Genomic DNA, 22,731 nt, shown 5'->3' with positions numbered 1-22,731 from the left:
GTATCCAGCCTAAACTTCAACAACAACGCGGCAGAAAAACAGATTTTAGCCACTCTGTTTGCCAAGATTTCAACTAGTCTGCTTATTTCATGCAGAGCTGTCAGGCAGAAGAAGCAATTTCTGCTTTAACTTCACACCGAATTTAGATATTGAAGAGAAACAGCACCTGTGGCCAATCTTACACTTCAATATGGAATATAGTAGACTCTTTACCTGACTGCAATGAGGCCAGTTTGGAGGGTATTTCAGTAAGCGCTTGATTCTATCTATACAAAGGAAAATGCAAAGTTGTGTCCAAGAATAAAGTGAACAGAAGGAGGACAGTAAAACATATAACTACCAGGACAAATCAGAGTTTCTTGTTAAGACAAATGCTGATTGTTTAAACATGAAATAAAATGAATAAAACCTCAGGGGAAATGATTCACAAAGTACATACACCTACCAATTTTAGTGTCAATTGTAGCCTTAAATCACGCTACCTCCTTGTCACTTTTAACAATGGTTAACGGCTTATTGACCAATTCACTGTGTGTGCTTTGTACTTTCTGCCAACACTCAAGGGGATATGACAAATCCTATGAAACTTTCTCTTGTGAGAGGAAGAGAGAGAACTGTGCATCTTCATTTAACTAAAGGTCAATGTCACACACTTGTTTTAGAGTAAACTCTCTAATAAGAAGAAAAATATATAGTTTTACCCTTCAAAGTAGAGATGGGCTCATTTGTCACATTGGATCTTCTACCCAAGGTTTTATTTTGTGAACCAAGGAAAGGAACTGGTAACTCTCTTTCGCTTGACATAATGGTTATAAGCATGCAATAAATAGCCTTACTAGAACAATAAGAAGTAGCAGGGATTTTAAAGTAACAGTTCAGGAGTTTACACTTCTGGGTAAAGCCGTATACATGAGACGAAAACTTTACATACTGAGATTTTAAAACAAAACACAATCTTGTGATGCTACCCTATATACACACGCAGGTTGCCTATTTAATCTGTGTTAGTGCAGAATAAGATATCCTGGTCAGCATGTGATACTCACTTAAAAAAAAAAAATCAGGGAAATTTTGAAGCTACACTTTTTGGGGACAAAATAGTATGTAAATAGTATTACTCAGAAGTCTAGTCTAGGAATGACTTATTTGCACACAAAACCAGAATGTGTCCGAAAAAGTTAATTCATCTGTATTATTACGTACTGTGATTTTATTTATGTCGGTCACATAACTAGAGCCTTTGGACTCCTAAGAGTAATATTCCAAATATTAGACTGGGTAAGCTCTTGCAAAAGGTCACTAATAATATGCAAAACAAGGGCTGCTGCACAGTGGTACCGTGCATACTGTGCAGACCATTTCAAATAAAAACAATGATGTAGGTATATTTTGCGTCAAGTGAACTATCATATAAAACTCTTTCAACCTCATAGGTAACATAGGACTCGGGTGCAACAGGCATGTCAGCCATGGCTCTGAGCAATTGAATTGTGCACATGTATAGCTCCATTGTTTCTACATATACTTATATGCTTTTCTCTACCAGGCCAATCTGCGGTCAGATGATTTATTAATAATATTGGAATATCTGCATATTGCAAAGCGAACAGTTGGGATATTTGATATTTTAATATGTGTGAAAATGGTTTGGGACCATCAATTTCTAACTAAAACCTACCAAAATATGTTTAAACAGTAATGGCTTGTGGCTTGTGCAAGAGCTCGGTATTATTTAGCATTATTCAGTGAATCATATTTCTATATTGATGCTGAGGGGCCACTTTGATGATTAGCTCTAGATAGAAACTCATACACACAAGAATAACGCTGCTCTGGAGTTATCTGACAATATAGAAAAAATGAACTTTTACAAAGTTTCTTATGTTAATTGAATTTATTTAAGTTTATAAGTTTGATAAATATTGGTGGTGAGGATTCTGTATGTATGTATTGTCACTGGAACATTGTAAATGATTGATATGCATTTGTTAGTATTTACAATATGACAATAACTAGATATAGATATGTATAAGGAGCAGAGGTGGAGCTAGTGAGCATTAGGCCCCCGATGCAGGGAAGCGGGTGGAGGAAACCGGGACCCACAGTTTATTAGTTCTGACCCTTTGCATCTGCACCAACAGAAGTTCCGCCACTGGTAAGGAGCTAAATTGAGAGCACCAAGGGTGCATCAGCACTGATCACTTTCTCTAGATACGTGCTAATTGGCTGTTTATTATCATTATTGAATGCTAGCTATTTATTTTTCATAATAGTCAAGCCCCAAAGACTATTTTCTTTCTAAAATGGCTTAACAACGTTTATAAGTAAATGGTGTTATAGTTTTTATGAAATATATGAAGTGATAACCTTTTGAATGATGAAAGTTTCAGAAGGTGCATAAAATTGCACAATAATTGATTGATTAATAAAGGGGTTAATGATCTTCACCTATTTAACTACATCACAAAATGAGTGGTTCACAACTTTGAAAAAGTCCAATTCAAGGACATTATTTGCGATAAAGATTCAATCCCGTGTACATGACGAGAATTGGGCAGCTATATTCTTACTCCACACGGTGTCACTCGGAGGAATACTTTTTTGGCTTATGAAACAAAATCTTAAGACTTTTTAGAACATCTTATTTTACAAGGAACTTGAAAATATATTTTATTGCCAGATTGTTTTTGCTGCCAAAACGGGGAGATATAAATGCGCAATTTAATTTTTTGTATGTGTAGATTACATTATATATATATATATATATATATATATATATAATGTGGTTATTTGAAGCATCTTACATTTATTATGATTAAATAAAACTGTTACTTTTTATTCATCTGTTTAGCCAATTTTGTCTGTGTCACCAATTAATGCTGCCTTCATAATTTATTACAGAAATTTAGCAGCCAGGGGAATATATTTACTAAACTGTGGGTTTTGGTAGAACATACTAAATAAATGATCACTAGAATCTGATTGGTTGCTATAGGCAACATCTCCCCATTTTCAAACCCGCAGTTTAGGAAATATACCCCAAGGACCTTCTACCTTATTTATATGTTGACAGGGATATATGCAGAGCGTTGTTAATCTTGTTTGTATAGGAGTTTCTCCTTTGAAGCAATGCCTTATTCACTAACATTTAAGAGCATGACAGGGGCTTGTGTTGACAGAAAATATCCACCTACAGACAGACAGACAATGTAGTATTGCTAGGAGTCCTACATGCTGATATCATTTTCTGCTCAGCATATGAAGAGCAATGAGAAGACTTAGGGAACAGCATGGTGGCTAAGTGGTTAGCAGTTCTGCCTTACAGCACTGGGGTCATGAGTTCAATTCCCGACCACGGCCCTATCTCTGAGGAGTTTGTATGTTCTCCCCGTGCATGGGATTCCTCCGGATGCTCCGGTTTCCTCCCACACTCCAAAAACATACTGGTAGGTTAATTGGGTGCTAACAAATTGACCCTAGTCTGTCTGTGTGTGTATGTTAGGGAATTTAGACTGTAAGCTCCAATGAGGCAGGGACTGATGCGAGTGAGTTCTCTGTACAGCGCTGCGGAATTCTTGGCGCTATATAAACAAATGATGATGATGATGATGATGAGGGAACCTTTTGGAGTACTCAATGGTGCCCGATTCAATTGGTTGCGTTATTTGGGAGAATAACGCGGCCTGCACACTAATGCCGTTACTATGGTAATTTTAACGCTGATTTCTTATTGCAGCCCTATGAGCCGCGAGCAAAAATCTACGTTAAAATTACCGTTGCAACGCTAATACTGTGCAAGCTGCAGTATTCCTAGAATAATACACACACAGAGTGATGGCGATGGCCTGCAGACTTTCACTGCAATTACCAACATGCCCAAAAATGACTTGATCAGCTTCAATCGAATCATTATCGAGCCCAATCATTTTTGCGCCTCACACTCTGCAATATGGGGTCAACTGAAGGATATTGTTTGTAAACTCGCAACTTGTGTGGCAGGCATAATATACACGTATATTCAAATAATGAATTGCCATAAATATCTCTTTTATGTTGGATGTCACAAACCTGTATTTTGTAAGCAATCTTCTAAGGTCTGTCTAAAATATCTTTGTGCTTTCACTCTCCATTCCCTGGCAGACTAAATACAATGATTCATATACATTATACAACAGAGTAATGCTTTCTTTAAAGACAGGTCCAAATAAACAATTGTTCACTGCAGTAAAGTCAAATCCTTCCCTGCTGTTCTTTTATGGTTAGAAACTATAGGAGATTGGTACTGTCTCCATAAATATTGCATTTATGTATCTTTTGTTTTCACTTCCTAGAATTCGGGCTCCGCTCAATGAGCATTATAAAAAAAGTACAATGTTACTTTAGATACAGAGCCTGCAAGGATGAAAGTAAAACCAGGAAAGAAACATGTTTATTAAAACAATATGTGCATGAACTATACTGGGATGGTAGTTTGTGGGGTCTCTTGGGCAGAACTTTCTCTTTGTAAAGTAGGAACCTGATAGAAGTGCAGACAGCTGGAGTTGGGGAATGTGTGCTAGGTCCCAGTACAATGCATTTTTGCAACATTAATGAAATTGTTCAGACAGACGTGCTGTTAATCCAGGTTTTGATATGGTTTGCCCATTGTTGCACTGTGCTTTCTCAGATTGTAGGGTAGTACCTGCAGTTACCGGCAGGTTTAGTGTGGACCGGGAACACAACAGAACTATGTGCCATCACTGATATCAAGCACAGGACCTAGGCTCCATCACATGCCTGATCTTCCCTGCTGTCAGTCACTGCAGAGGTAATGGCTAATTCCCCTTCGCTACAAGTGTCTTTGGTCACCAGGACATCACTACGTTATGTGACTATTCCCGTCACAGACATTGCACAGGTTTAACAGCAGACAACAATCAGTTGAGGGGGCACAAACCGATGAGGAGGTGAAAATGTGGGAAATGTTGGTGAGGAGGGGCACACAAGTCTATGGATGGCCAATATATAATATTACAGAAATAGAAAGTGAAGGGTAGAGTGTATAACTTCTATTACAAAAGTTTTGGTGTTTACTATTTATTATCGTAATCTGTTGGCAATATTAACAATAAAAATGTTTTACTATGTAATTAGCATGTGGGGGTAGGACATGATGGCAAGCTACATATCACCATGCCTTGCCCTTTATGCACAGAAAAGGCATCTAATGAATAACTTGTAGGGGGGATTCAATTGCCCTTCGCATTTTTACCGTCATTACGGTAGTTTAAATTTTGGCTTTATGGAGCCGCGAGCAGAATGCCGCGTTAAAAACTACCGTAATAACGGTAATAGTTATAATGCACCGCTAATTTGGGGGGAATTGAATTCTCCCCCTAGAATACTAAATCTAAACTCCTAGCGAAAAGTGGAGACATTTAATAACGATGAATCACAGATTAGTCAGAAAGATCTTCCCCATTGGGTACAGTTGGCTTCTTCAGGTGTGAAATGATGGAGAATTCACAGTGAAATGTCTGGATAAGAGTCTTTCACTATACATAATAAACCAACAAATTAAACGAGACATTGAATTGCATGAATTCTTCAAAAAACTAAATTTTCCTACATATATAAATAAATTCTCACTGTCAGATAGGATCTAGAATGAAAACAGGCTGCTGTATAACACCTGTACACAACAAACTAGCGTAGGAAATTGTAAATCTGTTGAAGTAATTTCTCTTGTTTAGTTTATTATGTCTAGGATATATAAAAACTGACATGCTGCTTTAGTAATAAAAAAAAGGAAGTAAAATTATTGTAGTCAAATACTTTTAATGTATGGGTTAATGAATAACAAATATAATATGAATTACTTGATAAATATGGACTTTAAAAGTCAAGATAGTTTTGTTCCAAGTTTGTGGCTACTCAAACTTTGTAGCGATGTATACATTTTCTTTTTTCATGTTATTTTTCTTTTACATCTAAGGGGGTGTAAAGTCTTGTATTTGATGATTCATTCAAACATTACATATGATCATAACCATACTATTTACCTTTTGGAGAGATAAGTGTACTTTCTCATTTTCAAACACAAGGCACAAATCAGTGGCCTAGAAGTGAAGATCTCTCTAAAATTTAAGATATCTTCTTGTGTAAACCTATAAATACTGAGGGGCATATATAGTTCATGGACTGTCCATGTTGCTAAGGCAAGAAACACAGTCTAAACAAAATCTGTCTTACAAAAAAAAACCTTGTTCCATGCTTCCTGGACAACCTTAAATAATTTCCTATTGCATCTCCAACAGCCTGCTCCAGCTACACTTTTTTTTTTCCTTTTTGTGAAGTCCAACTGTATTGATTTGTGCACTTTCAACAAAAGCTTTGGCCTTCAGCAAAGTATCTACTGAATAAGTCCTAGATTTGGGAAACAAGCAGTAAAATACTTCTCAGCAAAGTGAAAAGGTGAAGAGACTTCCTCAAAAGTATCCATAATACAACAACATATACAGCTGCCTAGAGCAAAGTCATATAATACAGTAAACAAAACATAAAATGCACCAAACTAAATCCAGGATTTGTTCTTTTCGGAAGTAATCTGCCATCTGATATTTAATACAAAAAGAAGATCAATAATCGCAAATGCTGCTAAAATAAATATAAATGTTTAAAATAAATATAAATAATGTTTAAGGTATTTTATGGAAATATAGTTATGCCAGATAGAAATTCAGGACATAGTATAAATGGATTTGTGTGATAGGTAAACTAGACTGTAAGCTCCATTGTGGCAAGGACTAATCATCATAATTTATTTATTTATATAGCGCTAACATATTCCGTAGTGCTTTACAATTGGGGAGAAACATAGTAAACAAACTGGGTAAAACAGACTAATGTGAATTAATAAACATTATGATTGAACAGAGCTAAGTAACATTTTGCCACTATAAGGACAATAATAATAAATAATATGTATAAACTTTAACTATTGAGCAGCCTGATGCCTATTCCTGGAAATATCTGGCGTTTATACAAATACATGGTGCAGGGCAGTATAGATTCCCCTGAAACCCTGCAGTATGTACATGTTATAACCGTTCTTTGTCTGCGAGGGTTTCTGGCTTCTCTATGTACAGAGCTGACATATTCACGGAGTAAACAATAAACTTTATTTCCCCACTAGGTGTCTATTTTTACCCATCTGACTTATTTGTACAGCATCCAAATAAAAGCGTGCTGGCTGGTAATAAACAGATCAATAAGACCTGCACAGCAGTGCCCGAGGGGTGCTATCAATTATTTGTTTACCGAACCAACAATACCCTTCAATGCATGAACTATGAGCTCCTCTAACAACGGGCTGCACACCCATATTTGCCCAGGCGAGATATGAAAAATGAATCACAAGGCAATATTTACAAACATGATTTTTAAAGACAGAAACGGTAAAACAAAGCTTGATCTTAATAAAACAACAAGAACGATTATTGTTTATAAAACAACTCCATGTTTATGATAGACGTAGGCGATCTGAGGGCTGTGCAGTGGTTCTGCAACAGCAAATCTCAACATGTTTACTGGGACTTGTAGTTCTGCAGCAGCTGGCGAGCCACAGGAGTAGTAGGGTGACAGATGTCTAAAGGAATAGCCGCAGTCTCTGAGACCACCATAACAGGGGTGACCCTTACTCTGCGTCCACTGTCAGATAATCTGCAGAACAAACTGTTGCACATGCATTTGAACGGCCCTTTTGTTTCTCAATGACATGGCTCCCGGCAATGAATAGGTTAATGTTGCAATTAGACCTTCCATTATGTTCCATATAGTAGAGACAGATCGGGTAGCACTCTGTCCTGTATTGTTAGAGCGATGCAGAGGCAATAAAAGTTTTTTTTTCTCCACCCTAAAAGAGCCTCCTCTGCTTTCCCAGCTCACTCCTCTAATGAAGTCTCTTCCCTGCCCCCATCCACTGGGCTCAGAGCCAGCAGCAACCCCCACCAAACAGCCCAGCAGCCCCGTCCAACAAATCTGTCTGCTCCCCAACAAACACCCCTCACTTACTGGACTCTAACTCGGGGTAACACTGTCAGGTCTTTGAAACAGATAATTCCACTGCACCTTTGTGGGACCCTCTTCCTCCATTGTATCCCAGCAATGTACATTCAGCACAACTTACATTATTGTGTCTGGGGGAATAAACTCCAGCCGCTGTGTCAAGTCTGGGGCGTCTGTAACCAGCTCTGCAGTTTATCCCTGATCTCCAGTTTACAGTTCATCCCTTTGGGGAGGGGGGCTGGAAGACCAACTCTTTCAGGGTTTGCTAGATTGCAGATCCTGCATGGTGGTCTAGCAGCCCCTTCCTCTCTTTCTTTGCTCTCCCCTCCCCCCCCCAAACTGTTGGACGGCCACATCACACTCCTGTAGCCTCCATGTGCTGAGGCCCCGGCAAGGAACTATTTTTTCTTGGCACAGTAAACTAAACTCCACTCTCTGTAAAAGCTGCGGGAGCCATGTGGCTGCTGGAAGATTATAGCCCTCTTAGAATAAAAAGTATACGCCTAGAATCCTATATCACAATCGCTGCCAGGACATGCTACTTCCACCCAGCAGTGTATGAAGAAAGACTAATACCTCTCTGTACATTTAACTCTGTCATAGCCAGGCTGACCTGTCTGCACCAGAAGACAGCTTTCCTGTGTCTCACTGTAGATTAGGATATTATATCCAACATCTAACAACAGTTCTTAAACAAAATACTCTTCACGTAGTATATTTTCAATGTTCTTAGCTCTGCAAACTCCGTGGTTAATAATTGAGACATTGTCCTCATTGCTGCTCCTGGGGCAGACATTTGTATACACAGGTGGGGGATTCGTTATAAACCAGACAATCCACAGCTGGGAGAGGGGAAAAAGTGTCATTTACCCTGCAGCACAAAAAGCACTAACCTCGCCATTACTGTCTCATAAATCAGAGAGAAGGACAAATTCCCTGCCTGGTAGCCACAGGTTTATAACTTTGCACTGTCTGTCAGCCCGCTGTTACATTCCTTCCAGCAAGGTCACAGATGTGGGGGGTCAGAGCCACCCGAGGCAGCTAGATCGGCTGTCAGGTATCAGTCATAGACTAGACTGACTTATTGGAACAGTTGTGGATGAGGTGTACAGCTGTGATTACTGTAGGCAGAGTATTACTTCAGCATGTCACCTCCATGTCTACAAGTGCTACATCTCACCCATCGCCTCTTAATAACAAATGAATCAGAGCTCCTCACTTCGGGAATGAGACAAATGCAGTGGAACTTCCCCCGAGAGGATAAGACTGGCAGAATGTATCAATGTGATAGAGGATGTACCAGCGCTCCCTCTAAGGTGTGCGCCCTAGAGAGCCTCACAGGAACATGACTTCGCCGCTGTGAACACAACTCATGTCTGGTTTTTATAACAACGTAACAACACTGTTCGTAAGTCCATTGCATGACTTTCAGACAACGCTAAAACAATAAGATAGGCATCTAATTCCTTATATGGTGCCATGTGTTGGCATACTCTGAATGAGTTCCAGTATGCCCACCAGTCTCCAATGTAGTTATTTTTGTTAACGGAATCGGTTATCTTATTGCCAGTTAAACGTCTGTACAGTAAGTTAATTACCAAAAACACATGGGCGTTTTCAGAGGTGACCCCCTGCCCCTACTCCTTGCATCAAAGCGATCTAGTAGGAACAATACAGCGCTTTATTGTGCGTGCACACAGGGGTTGCGTCTCTCCCCACCACGCGCTACACAGCTACTAAGGTACAGCGACAAGCAACGCATAGGTACATCATATAACGCGATTTCCCAACAAAAGACGTAATATTCAGCGCATAAGTGCAACTATAAATTGTCATGGTGCAATGCTCCTTAGTAAACTTTACACTTACCAGTCTGTTATGTTGGACCTAATTTCTTTTGTTCACAGTTGAAGCTATTGCACAGATCTCCATCAGCTTCAGTTAACTAGAGAGCAATTTCACCTTTTCCGCTTTTTCCTCAAATTAGCCATAGCAAAGTAACTCAAACAAGATCTATAATAATCCACAATCCCGTTTCATCAAATCAATGCAGGGTAACTTGGGAGAAACTTCACACCAGTAAACTGATGGCAAAAAGTAAAGTCCGGATGGTCAGGACATGTCTCCGCACCAGAAAGGTGATAGAAGTTGGGGAGTTACTGTAGTGCGTGGCTCTCCCCGAGCCTGCCTCCCCTGCAGCCAGCACTGGGACAGGGCTCACCGGAGGGGCGGTGACATCACATCCTTCTCCACCCCTTCACTTTTGTGGACATAGGCTAACTGGAAATTTCAAGTGGTGAAGTCAGACAGTGTCCTGTGTTTCAGGAGCCTCTGTGCTGTATACCTACTATTACTAATTCACAGTATAGCTACTATGGCACTTTCTGCAGCCAGAAAGTAAAATGTATCACTAGTTTGCAGTGAGCACAAATAACTATCTAAAATTCTAAGGGGCCTTTTTATTAAACCTGATTTTACATGTCAATTCTCCCCCAAAAAAGCTCTTTTTCAGGGAATAGATAGATGCAAATTGAAGTATGTTCCTAATCTATCAACAGTACATCACAGAAAATATTATAGATATCTGCTGCTTTGCATTTTTTTTTTTTTGCAAGATACATAGCAGTCCCCATATAAGTCTATGGGGACTGCTATGTACCACAATTAAGCAAGTATTGAAAATGCTTTTACACGTACAGCCAGCTCAGGCTGGCGTACATTATCATATGAGTAAGTTTTCAGGTCTGCTATATAGAGAGAGCATTGCAGTAGAAGTATATTCGGATCGGATCCCTCACCGCATCTTACTGCCCTTCCCTTCGGTCACTATCACAAAGGTGGTCACGTTGCGATAGTGACCAAAGAAAAGATAGGAGAGGGGTCTTTGCAGGAACAGCAGTCTTTCATGTTGACGGTTTTTAATAAATACACACGATCTTTGCAATACGGATTGAAAGGGATTGCGTTAAAAATGCCCTCTTTAATAAATATGCCCCTAAAACCTTAACTGTTAGGGTGTACTCAAACATTTAAATATGTATTTGTATATATTACAAAATGTGATCAAATATTGGTTATATTTGTATAATACATTAGTATGACCTTGCATAAACTTCCCTAGGTAATAGATAAGCAGGATTCATTGGCATGTTCCATAAAGCTATCTGCACACACGTCATTTTTTAATTTCTGAACAAAAAAATGCATTTCTGCACAATCAGGTGATGTGCCCCTTCCTCCATGCTACGCCTCTCTAGTCATAAGGAGGCGCAAGTGTCAGATGCACTCATCTCTACATGCGCTCAACTCTACATGCGCTCAACTCTACATGCGCTCAACTCTACATACGCTCTCCTTGTGGGCATGCAAATTTTCATAACTTTCTCTACGCATACGGGCGTACATAAAACTCAGCTTCAGATGCATTGTAATCAACTTCAGTCTGATTTCTTTTGAACAAAAAATTATCATAACTGTTCATATATATATATATATATATATATATATATATATATATATATATATATATATATACACATTTTGTTTTTAGCAAAGTTAAAAAAAATAGTATATTGTAACATGTGCAGATATTTTAACTGGGCAAATCATCCCCAAATAAGACCATATTGGTTTCTTTATTCTGCCTAACATGAATCAAATATGTATACTTGACATTGTACTACACCAGAAAAAGCAACTTAGTAATTAAAGTGTAATTCCTTATGTGCCAAAGAAACAGGAGAGGAGAATGACATAATATAACACATGACAACATCTAACTGTCTACTTTAGTGTTGTGCACAGAATACAAGATTTGAATCATTCTATAGCACATGTCCAGCATGGTATGTTCGCTGTTTCTGATGTATCACTGAATCCGAAAATGTTGATTCATGGTGGCAGCAGCACTTTGAACACATTGACCTATTAGCTGTGGCTCCGGCATCAAATATCTAAAGAAGGTGAACCCAGACATGTTTGAGTGTGAAAGCTGAGACCATGTGAATATTTTTGGAGCAGCTATAATTACATGAGCCCTTGTATAACATAACAAATGAATCCCATATCTTAAACCTGTAAATTATACAAATTATACCTTAACCAAAGATTTACTGTGATTAAGCATGTTTCAGGTAGCACACTTCAAAATGGAACATCTCTAATGCAAAACATATTTTATCCTATTTTCAACTTTCAGAATCTTTATGTATGTAAAGTATGGAATAGTATTATATAAACCTTAAACACATGTATTTCAACTTTGTACAGAGGTATGTGGTTCTCCGGGACATCTTGTAAGTACTATACAGATTGTGGACTCGCGTTGACAGATGTATTTTGTCCTCTACATCTAGATATACTGTAGGGATTTATGTAAGTAAGTTCACCAGAAATGTAGATAACCTCACTAAGATATAAATAACATTCATCATGGGTCTGAGAAAACACCCCAACGTCTATCAACCACTTCAAGCAATTTCCATAAATAGTCATAATAAAAAGAGATAATGGAAATATAAAGAAAAGAGTCCAGCAGACCAAGATGTTTTTCTTCAAGTTTAAATAAGCAGCAAAAAGAAACACAGAATTTGGTCATGACTGTCTCAGCAATGCAGCGGCAGCTCAGCCAAATGAAACTATTTCAGACATATGATAAGTGCTGTCCAGTGTCATTGAGGCTCTGCCAGGAGGTTCATAAATCTGACAATGATGGGCAAATGTCATTTTCAAACTGATCTTTTGGGTCTGTTTTCAGACAGCCAAATAGTTCTTAAAAAATAGCACTGGCAAACCATTTAAAACATTTCTTTATTACTAGGGATGTCTTATATAAACTGAAACTATACAGTTCTCTCCTTTTTAGATTATTGTCACGATTGTTGGATTATGTTGGCAACATTGAGCTGCTCCTTCCCCTTAGTGGAATATTCAAACAGTTTTCTCTGGGGCTCAGTGCCGGCTCAAAGCGTGATCGACTAGTGCAGCCACGTGGAGAGCTGAGACCTAAGGGGCACATCCCGAGATGTACAGATATATTCAATGCCTAGGCAGGGGTCAGCACTCCCCCTCCTGAATCCATTTGTGCCATGTGCTCTGTCACCCTGCTCCATCCTTCTCACTGTCAGGTGTGACAACATCATCATATGCCAACAATGTCAGACACTGGCAGAGAGGAGCCACTGCCAGAAGAGAAGACAGAAGAAAAGAAGGTCATAGGAAGGTAAGCAAATAATGGAGGAAAACATTGTAATGAAGGTGCACAGTGTGATGAAGGGGGAACAATGTGGTTAAGGGGGAGCCGTGTGATTAAGTGGGAACAGTTCAATGAAGGGGAACAGTGAGATGAAAGTGGAACAGTGAGATGAAAGGGGAACAGGGAGATGAAAGGGGAAACAGTATAATTAAGGGGGAGAGCAGTGTGATGAAGTAGGGGAGCAATGATGAAGTGGAGCAGTGTGATGTAGGGGGAATAGTATAATAAAGGAGGGGAGCAGTGTGAAAAAGTAGGGGAGCAATGATAAAGTGGGAGCAGTGTGATGTAGGGGGAATAGTATAATAATGGAGGGGAGCAGTGTGAAAAAGTAGGGGAGCAATGATAAAGGGGGAGCAGTGTGATGAAATATGGAACAATGGTGAAGGAGGGGAATAGTGTGGTGAAGGGGGAACAGTGTGATTAAGGGGGTCCAGTGTAATGAAGGAGGGGAGCAATGATGAATGAGAGGAACAGTGTGATGAAAGGGGAGCAGTGTGATGAAGGGGGAACAGTGTGATAAAGGGGGGACAGTATGATAAAGGAGCGGAGCAGTGTGATGAAGAAGGGGAACAATATGGTATATATTATAATAAATTATATCGTATTATTTAAATTACTTCCTTGAGAGGCACCAAAAATTCTTTAAAGGGAGCTGTTAGACCTGGGGCTGGTCCTGCTGCGGCTCCTCTATATCTACAATATAGCAATAACAAAAGCTGCTTCATTGTATTTCTAAAAGGGGTGCTGAAAGTGGGTGTTAATGGAAGGGCCAATAGGAAGCTGCAAGCTCCATACTTGCAGTTCCATATTGGTCATAGACTGTGCATACTACACCGACTTTTGCCGCAGGAAAAAATCTTTCAGCTTGCAGTTCCTGGGGCTTAAAGGGAAGAAGCAGCTCTTATACACTTACATTTAAATGTGTATCTGGAGTTTTAAAAGAGAAATTGCAGCAGTTATGTTGACAATAATTCTGAGGACTAACTAAACATTATCTATCTAGTATCCTTCATCTATTTTGAAGCAGTGATGAATTATGTCACAAATAGGTAAACTTAGCTTTTACTTACACTCTGACTCATAAATTACATCAACCCTCAAGTTATGTTCTGGAAATTACATTCCATATACGATAATGCATCTTAAAAACAGCAAATAATTTGTGCATTCTTTTCCTTTCAAATAGACACACAGTGTATAATGATAGTAGCCATATAAATTGTACACTGGACGGATTTCATAATACCAACTATTAGGTTTAGAAAACAGGCCAACATTTACCACTGAATGCCACATGTCACCCGTCACCTAGAGTAACACTATGTTTAATGAACTGGGAAGGCCGCATGGTATTTCTATTTAAATGCCAGTGTTGAAAACCAGACAAACATCAGATTCAACACTGGAAAAAAAAATCATATTTCAGTCATTTGCAGAAATAACTAATTGAATAAAGTAAATACATTAATTATTCCAAATTGATTTATTGGTCTTGAATTTGACTAATTCTGGGTCAACACAACATCCTTTAACACTAAATACCAATTACATATTTTCCAACTTTAAAAATGTCTGATGAATGACGCTTGTATTCTGGATATAGTATTAAAAATAGCCTGAAGCACTAACAATCACAAAATACAGAGGGGTTCTTTGGGAGTTAATGTAATAATTTATTATCAAAGGTTTTATCCACTTTTGGACAACATTCCTTCTTTAAGTACTTACTGCCCCCTCCATACTATATATAGGGAGTTTCAGGAACATGACACACGATCACTGAGCCATATTGTAAAATTCGGTGGGGGCCCAGGGATGTACATCCATCTGCGCTAGAAGCTCTGCTCTTCGAGCATGTGCAGGGACTGGATGGAGCATGTTCAGTTAAACACCATTTGTTTATTTCAGTTCAATTGAAGAACCAGTATAGAAGGGTCCCCTCACCGCTGGATCCCACAACAGCTGTATGGAATGCTCCAGCGGTAATGTTACTGGGGAGTGGTCTTTTACCATCAAATGCAGCCAAAAGCATGACCATTTTAGTCCAAGCACAACAATGCAGCCACTGCAGCTCACAGTGCAGGAGGGGTCACTGGGTGACAAGAATACCTGGGCAGTCATAAGTTAAAGTCACAGCTGGGAAGGATCTATTGCACATCACGGGTCCCAGTCAGGGGAGGGGATTTTAATACAACTAAATTCCATGAGTTTTTCTTTAAGATCAACCAAGTCACTAAAAACATTTTTTTTGTGTATATATTTGTATGCTTTTTTGTTGACATTTACAATTCGATAATATTATTATTATTATTATTTATTATTAATAATAATAATAATACAAATAAGCAGTATTAACCATCATGTACTGAGGATGCTTCACCAGCTGATTCACAGTGGGATACACTGAAAAATAAATTGCAACATTGTATTCCTTTAATTTTACCAGTACTAGGTGTTGTTCTCCCATAGAGAGAAGAGCTGCTACAAGCCCTCCCTTGCTGAGAACTCAATCTGACTGCAGTTTATAACAGCCGGGAAGACACCAACGCTGTCTAAAATAAATCAATCAAGTTCATTGAAAATAGAGGGAGACAAACATATAGCACTTCTACACAGCCAGAGCTTTAATATAAGCATATGGTGAGTCGAGGTGTGAGTGTCCCTTTAATGCACATATAATTGTTTTTCAGATTTAATCTCAGCCCTGGCAACAGACGTTGTGCAGTATCATAGGTTCGATAACAAACACATTACATGTTCCCCTTTAGTTAAAGCAGTAAAAACAATAATTTAAGACAATGGTTAATCCAAATGTCTGTCAAAATGAGTTATTCTATTGCATGTCAGCTATACATAACTAATGTGAACTAAAATGCATCAGAGTGTGTCTTTGATACCAATACATGTTTCTTTATGCACAGTGCCATCATACTTCAATGTTCAAACAAGACCTTCATGAAAAATGCATACACTAATACACTATAGAAAGCATTTTTCATAAGCATTTCTGATTAAGGAGGTATCAAGGAAATATGAAGGAACCCCATTCATTTAATGTGTACACCCTCTTCATTTATATAGGGTGGTGGTCTCAATATAAAAGACATTCTAAGAGGTTATGAATGTTACCTGACAAAAAATCCAGTTTGTAATTTTAGCTCTAGGGAAGAAGGAATAGAATGGACACTGGGTAAACAGTTTAGAGAAGAACATACTGTTTATTTATTTTTAATTATTATTTAAAAAAAAAATAAAAAAATTTCTCATTCACACTAGTAGATGCTCCTTAGCTGCAATCTTCTTCTTAAAAGATAAACAGTAGGGGCCTGATTCATTAAGGATCTTAACTTGAGAAACTTCTTATTTCAGTCTCCTGGACAAAACCATGTTACAATGCAAGGGGTGCAAATTAGTATTCTGTTTTGCACGTAAGTTAAATACTGACTGTTTTTTCATGTAGGTTTTGTCCAGGAGACTGAAATAAGAAGTTTCTCAAGTTAAGTTCCTTAATGAATCAGGCCCTAGAAATCTACCAATAAAGCCAGGAAGTAGGACAATTGAATTGTAGAGGGTGGCAGCCAACCTCAGGATAGTGGTTGTGGGGCGCTGAATCTGGGCTTGGTGCCACTAGAATGTATGCATAGATATCACAGGATGTACTCTATTGGCAGATTGGCAAATGAAGCCCATAACAATGACACTACTCTCAGCAGTGGCAGCTTAAATGTGTAACTACAATCATAAACATTCACTTACAGAGCTTTGGGGTTCTGTCATTTTACATATCACTAAATTTTTAAAACCACACTAAATACTTTTTTTAATACGATTTATATTTCAGAACAACCAGTCTATGTGCTGTAAGACAGTTTTGATTTTTTACATATGCACAGTTTAAAGAAGATATCAGCACAATTATTTACATTTATATTCCCTAATTGATAATAAGAACACATGCAAATATTATTTTTGTACTACCTCATAGTTAGAAAACATTTAAACTTAACATCTTCTCTGCAGCACTAAAGCTTATCTGTTTCCAACATAGCTGAAAAATTGTTGCAATAAATTAATGTATACAATTGGTAGTCCTGACCACCTGGCAAATTATTTTGTTGTTATTTGGGAAAAAAAGGAAAACTCAACATTTAAGTTTACTTAAATCAATTATGGCCCTACAAGTTTGGCCCTCCCGATCCCGCACACCATTGCACAGCCCCAATAGTCGAGTCTGTGAGATGAACTATGGGGTCCTGTGAAAACCAGCTATATGGAACAGGGAGGGGAAGGAGCATATTCATAATAGGTGGTAATGCAGCTTTATGAGCCTATAATTTCTTCCCTTCAAACTTAGCTACAGCTCACAAACAACTGGAAGAAAACATAGCAACAATTCTAGTCATCCGGTGGGTGATAAATTCCCTTTTAAGCAACATCGTTATTTAAAGCATCAAGCTAAGTACCTTTTGAGCATTTGAGCATGCATATGAGTCATTTTTTTTTCACTGTCCTCCTACAAGTCATTATATCCTTATAAACATCACTCTGGGGTGCAGACAAGTATGGCTGCCAGTCACTCACAGCCATGTAACAAAGCAGTGATATTACACAGCTCTCAAACTACGTGATGACAGAGGGGGTGGGGGGCTATTACAGTGCAGGCATTCCAAAGCATTTCTGCTCACTACATCATGTGCTATGTGTCTGTGGTTGCCATGGTAGTCAGATGACTATGCACAATTATAGATCATTAATAGCAGCCTGAAGAAACAAACCAAAAGAAATGGTAATACCAAGCTCTAACTTGTAGCCCGATCACAGTGATTTATATAAAAAAACACACTTCTTTTGTTTATTGGATTTCTGCTTCCAATAACACTTAGTGATAGTAAAGTAACACTACTCATTTAAACACAATGCAAATAAATTTGTGTGTTGGAGATAATTTCCGGAGTGTAAAAACAACATATAAATGAAATTAGCAAAAGGTTGTTGTGAAACTTATGTACTTAATAGCAGAGAATGAAGAATTTGTGGGTAACGAGTAGCATCATGCATTATGGAAAATGATATGGACTTGTTTAGTTTATAAGCTCATAAAGATAAGGTAGATGGTCGTTTTATGGTTCCATGAAACACCTCTTCACAAGATTATTGTCCTCCCTTTGAGCAGAGAGGAAATCTCTCCAGCATTTTGGGATATGTCTCTAGTACACATCCATGTTTTTTGTTACACCAAAGCTGTGATACAAAACTACATGCAGCTGTAAATTCCTTTTCTAAAAACTTGAATACTGAGTTTACTTTATATTTTTCAGTAAAGGCCAGACAAAGAAAAGTTTAAGTTTCTTTAAACAGCAGTATATAATTTTCTGTACCTTACCATTCATGACATTTACCAGACAGGATACAAATCATATACATAAGCTCAGAAGCAATTTGTGCTAATCCTTATAAGAAAGGCAGGAAAGTTAGAACAATTACAATCTGCTTAAACACACGGTTCCTTGTAATTAGGCAACATGAAAACTGTGTATATTTTCATGATGCGCTAAAATAACAGATTACTTAATACTTTAAACACTGACAATATTAGGTTCTTTCATTCCGTGCCATGATTTTGTATTTTTTATTCAATTTGTAAATCTGAAACCTTTATTGAAAGCCACCCACAGGTTTGTGTGTGCTAAGGTTCTGTATGTATGCTTAGTTCTTCATTTCAGTTACCACTGAATGTAACAGCGCCAGTGATATCATCATCAACTTTATTTATATAGCGCCAGCAAATTCCGTAGCGCTTTACAATTGGGAACAAACATTAATAAGACATACTGGGTAGTACATACAGACAGAGAGGTAAGAGAACCTTGCTCGCAAGCTTACAATCTATACACGAATGCAGATGCCATGACACGTAGACGACAGTAGTAAGGGCCAATTGTACAATTATATACAGCAGATTTGTGTTGTATCCACCATTTACAAAAGAAAAATGGCCCAAACAAGAATGCCAGTATAATAAAGCAATGTAACTGGTAATAGCTAGATGAGGGCATAAATAAACCAAAAATTTAAAAGTCTTCTGATGGTGGAAAACTCCTTCAAAGGGGATGTTTATTTCTATGTATTTCAGAAATCTTATCTGTTAATCTATTGAAATATACTTCCGGGAGTTACTTTGAGCGTAAAGTGAAGAATGACAATTGTCACTAGCTTGCAAGGATAAACCATTTTCAAAACATATAAAACTCATTCATGGCATTGGAACTTTTAAATATAGATCTGTGAATGTTGCAAGACACATTTTTCATTTTCATATCACTGATTATAGGGTTGCCAGACAAAAAGTTATAAATGGACTATGTACTGCCCATGAGAGGTACGTAATAAAGTCATAGTGCTCACTGTCTGTTACAGTCCCAGTACTTTTCCTTGTTCCTGTGATCTCCATGTTTAGGAGCTAGCACAGAAAGGTGCTATATCATCCTGCCCCTGTATCCATGGATTGAAAGATAATACTTGGAGAATACTCCAAGTCAGAAGCGGAATTATTGAGCTGTGGGCCCTGGTGCAGGGAGGAGGTAACCAGGTTCTACAGCTCGCTAGTTCCCCCGTTATCTCCACCTGCTGCACCAATGGTAGTTTGGCCACTGCTCCAAGCCATAAAGAGAGGATCAGGATGAGAAACTAATGTGCAAACTGCATCTTGTCTCTGCACAGCTGGAATACAGGCTCCCAGGGGCACCGGAATTTGTATGGATAGTGGGAGGTGAATATTATAATTCTGGCCCATTAATTGATACTTATTACTTAGAAAGGATGACATGACATTTTTATTTTCTCCATGACGGTAATGCTTTAATTGACTTTTCTTCCCATCAATTTCACTTATTTGAAATCACTTATTATGTAACAGCGAATTGAAGAAGAAAATCTGAACAATGTTCTATTTCAGTAATTAAACTAATTAATATGTTTGCTACTGTGCAGACCAAATTAAAGGTGATGCACATTATTGAAAGGGAAACTATCACAGATCATAATGACGGAATCTGCCGCACAGTATCTAGTATCCTAGATCTTTTGGGCATTACTAAAGCTTACAACACACCATACCAACAACAGCACTACTACCTTACACACCTCAGTAGTAAAACTTACTGATGACCACCATAATGCCATCATCCCAGAAGCTGCAGGAGTGTCTTTTTTAGCTGCCAGGGTCAGCAGTAGCCAATACCCGCCTCTCTGGATGCCACACAATAAACACACTGCAATAGCTATCTCTCTTTATATAGAAAGACTAAAACAAGTCTCACCTCCCCAAAACATACAATTTGAGACTTTAGAACCCTAACTCAATGCAATGGGTTTAGGGAGTATATACATCCAGTGTGAAATGGTTTCCACCCAGAAGTTGAATATAGCTTGAATGTTTGTACAAATACAAGTGCCAGACAGGCCAAAAAGGCAACATGCTGTATCCATGGTCCATATGACGCATGTTAAAATGCAGTATTGTAACTGTATGGAATGTACTCTATTTAAATTTGGCACACTCATGATCTAAGCAACGGAACTCAATGTCTTCGTATCTCATCTTCATTATGTTGTGATCATTGTTCAAAGTTTTGCTATTGATATGTATTAATGTGAACGCATTTGGGCCAAAGGTCAGCAGGAACAGGCAAATGAAAGCACATTTATGTGCATATGCTCAGATGACCACCTCTTAAGATGCCTTATTTTCATCCATTGCCATAACCTATCATATGCGCCAGGTTTACATCAGGAGTAACAAGTATGTATACTTATGTATAAGCATAAAGATAGCGTACATATGTGCCTTGCAAGTGTTAGAAATACCATGTCAAATATAGTGAAATATATAAACACAAATATCTGTTCCTTTCAGCTTTAATAGCCAAATGAAAATTTTTTTTCTTGCCTCAGTCTAGATAGAAATATCAATTAAATAATGTGAAGAGTTGGCCATATATAGCAGACATACAAATGAATGCAGTACAGTTGGAAGGTATCAAGACGCATACAGCCTATTAGAAGCAACTAGATAGTGCTGCAGATCATCATCATCATCATCAGTGCATCTGGTTGCACAGCCTTTCAGCATCCGCAAGAGATATTCCTCCTGACAGGTGTATGTACATGTATGTGTCCAGGTCTACCGTAGCTGGAATTACGTCAACACGTCCTTACTGTACCTGGCCTATGTCTGCCCGCCGCTTCCCTCCGCCAAGCGTAAGAAGTCATAGGTGTAAGACCACATTTGCACACATATATGAACACATTTTTGCTGAGCATTCTGCAGTATGAAAAAAAATTCTGCATTCCTCCAACTTCGTGCCTTTCACATGCAGATTTTCAGATTAATTTCTAACTCTGATATTTATCTAAATCTACAATAAAATCTTATATAAAAGTTCTGCAAATTCAACCATAGAAAATGGACATGAGGATGAGAATGTTTTTGAAAATCATATTTTTTAATGCAGATCACACAAATTAATTATGTGCATAAACACTATAGTCAACGATGAAAAAACATTTATATTAATGAGCAGTGTCAGATTTGTGTTAATGACAGTGTTAGGCTTGATATCTTTTAAGATATCTTCAATTATTTAAAAAAATATATAATATAAAACCCCTCAATATACTAAAAACAACATATTTCATTTAAAGTTTAATGATATTTCCCCTTCACGTGGTAATTTTAGCTCTTTAAACATTATGAACAATGGTAAAAAGCGACATTCAGAAACACCCAGCAGTGAAAAACTAACAATGTGAGGCCAGGCTTTGATCTTGAGTAGTTATTTCAGTATAAATATCAGATCAACAACACAGGAAGTTTAATATTGTTAGACAATCAGCAACTGATGGGAAATATAGCCTAAACAAACAACCGCCTAAGGTCACAATTGTGTGTTCCAAGTTTCCTGGACAGACTTTAATAACTTCCTATTGCATTTGGAAGAGGATACGTTATACTCCTTTCGTTAAAAACTAGGTGAATTGTTAAGGCCTATTTGATACAAGCGTCTACACACAACACAAGCTGATCATATTCTCAACCTCCGGTAATAGTACAATGCTTCTCTGAAATGGTTACATCAGAAACAAAGATCCCATTTGGAAGGTAGTTTTATAATATACTCCATACTTCAGTGGTATAGAGTAGAAAGTGCATTGTTAGGATGGGTGTTGCAGGTAGAAAGTGTGTGTGCATGTAAGCTGAAACTATACTAATATTACTGTACAGAAGAGTGAGCAGGCCTAGGTCTCTCTTTACCAGCAGATTTCAGAGCCAGCTGTCCCTAATTTCCAGGGTTAGTCCAAGGTTTTAAATAGTTGTACCTGGATATACTCCTGCTTTTCATTATTGCACAAAAACTTGAATATGTTATATG

The 22,731-nt window shown here is 38.0% G+C and overlaps 1 protein-coding gene across 6 annotated transcripts in view; it reads right to left on the bottom strand.

The window, feature by feature from the left end:
• The window catches only part of FAT1 (FAT atypical cadherin 1), a 172,625-nt gene that overhangs the window by 137,934 nt on the left and 11,960 nt on the right, over positions 1–22,731 (bottom strand). Inside the window, exon 1 of one of the 6 annotated variants that reach the window (XM_075196648.1) lies at positions 9,916–10,228. The exons of the other annotated variants lie outside the window; for them this stretch is intronic. The gene's annotated coding sequence lies outside the window, so the exon portion shown is untranslated. Of the gene's footprint in view, positions 1–9,915; positions 10,229–22,731 lie in introns of those variants that run through there. 6 annotated transcript variants of the gene reach the window in all.

The sequence above is a fragment of the Mixophyes fleayi genome, chromosome 1 (assembly GCF_038048845.1).
Source record: "Mixophyes fleayi isolate aMixFle1 chromosome 1, aMixFle1.hap1, whole genome shotgun sequence".
NCBI lineage: Eukaryota > Metazoa > Chordata > Amphibia > Anura > Limnodynastidae > Mixophyes > Mixophyes fleayi.
Note: the sequence above shows the minus strand (reverse complement) of the source record. Positions and strands in the feature narration are given on the sequence as shown.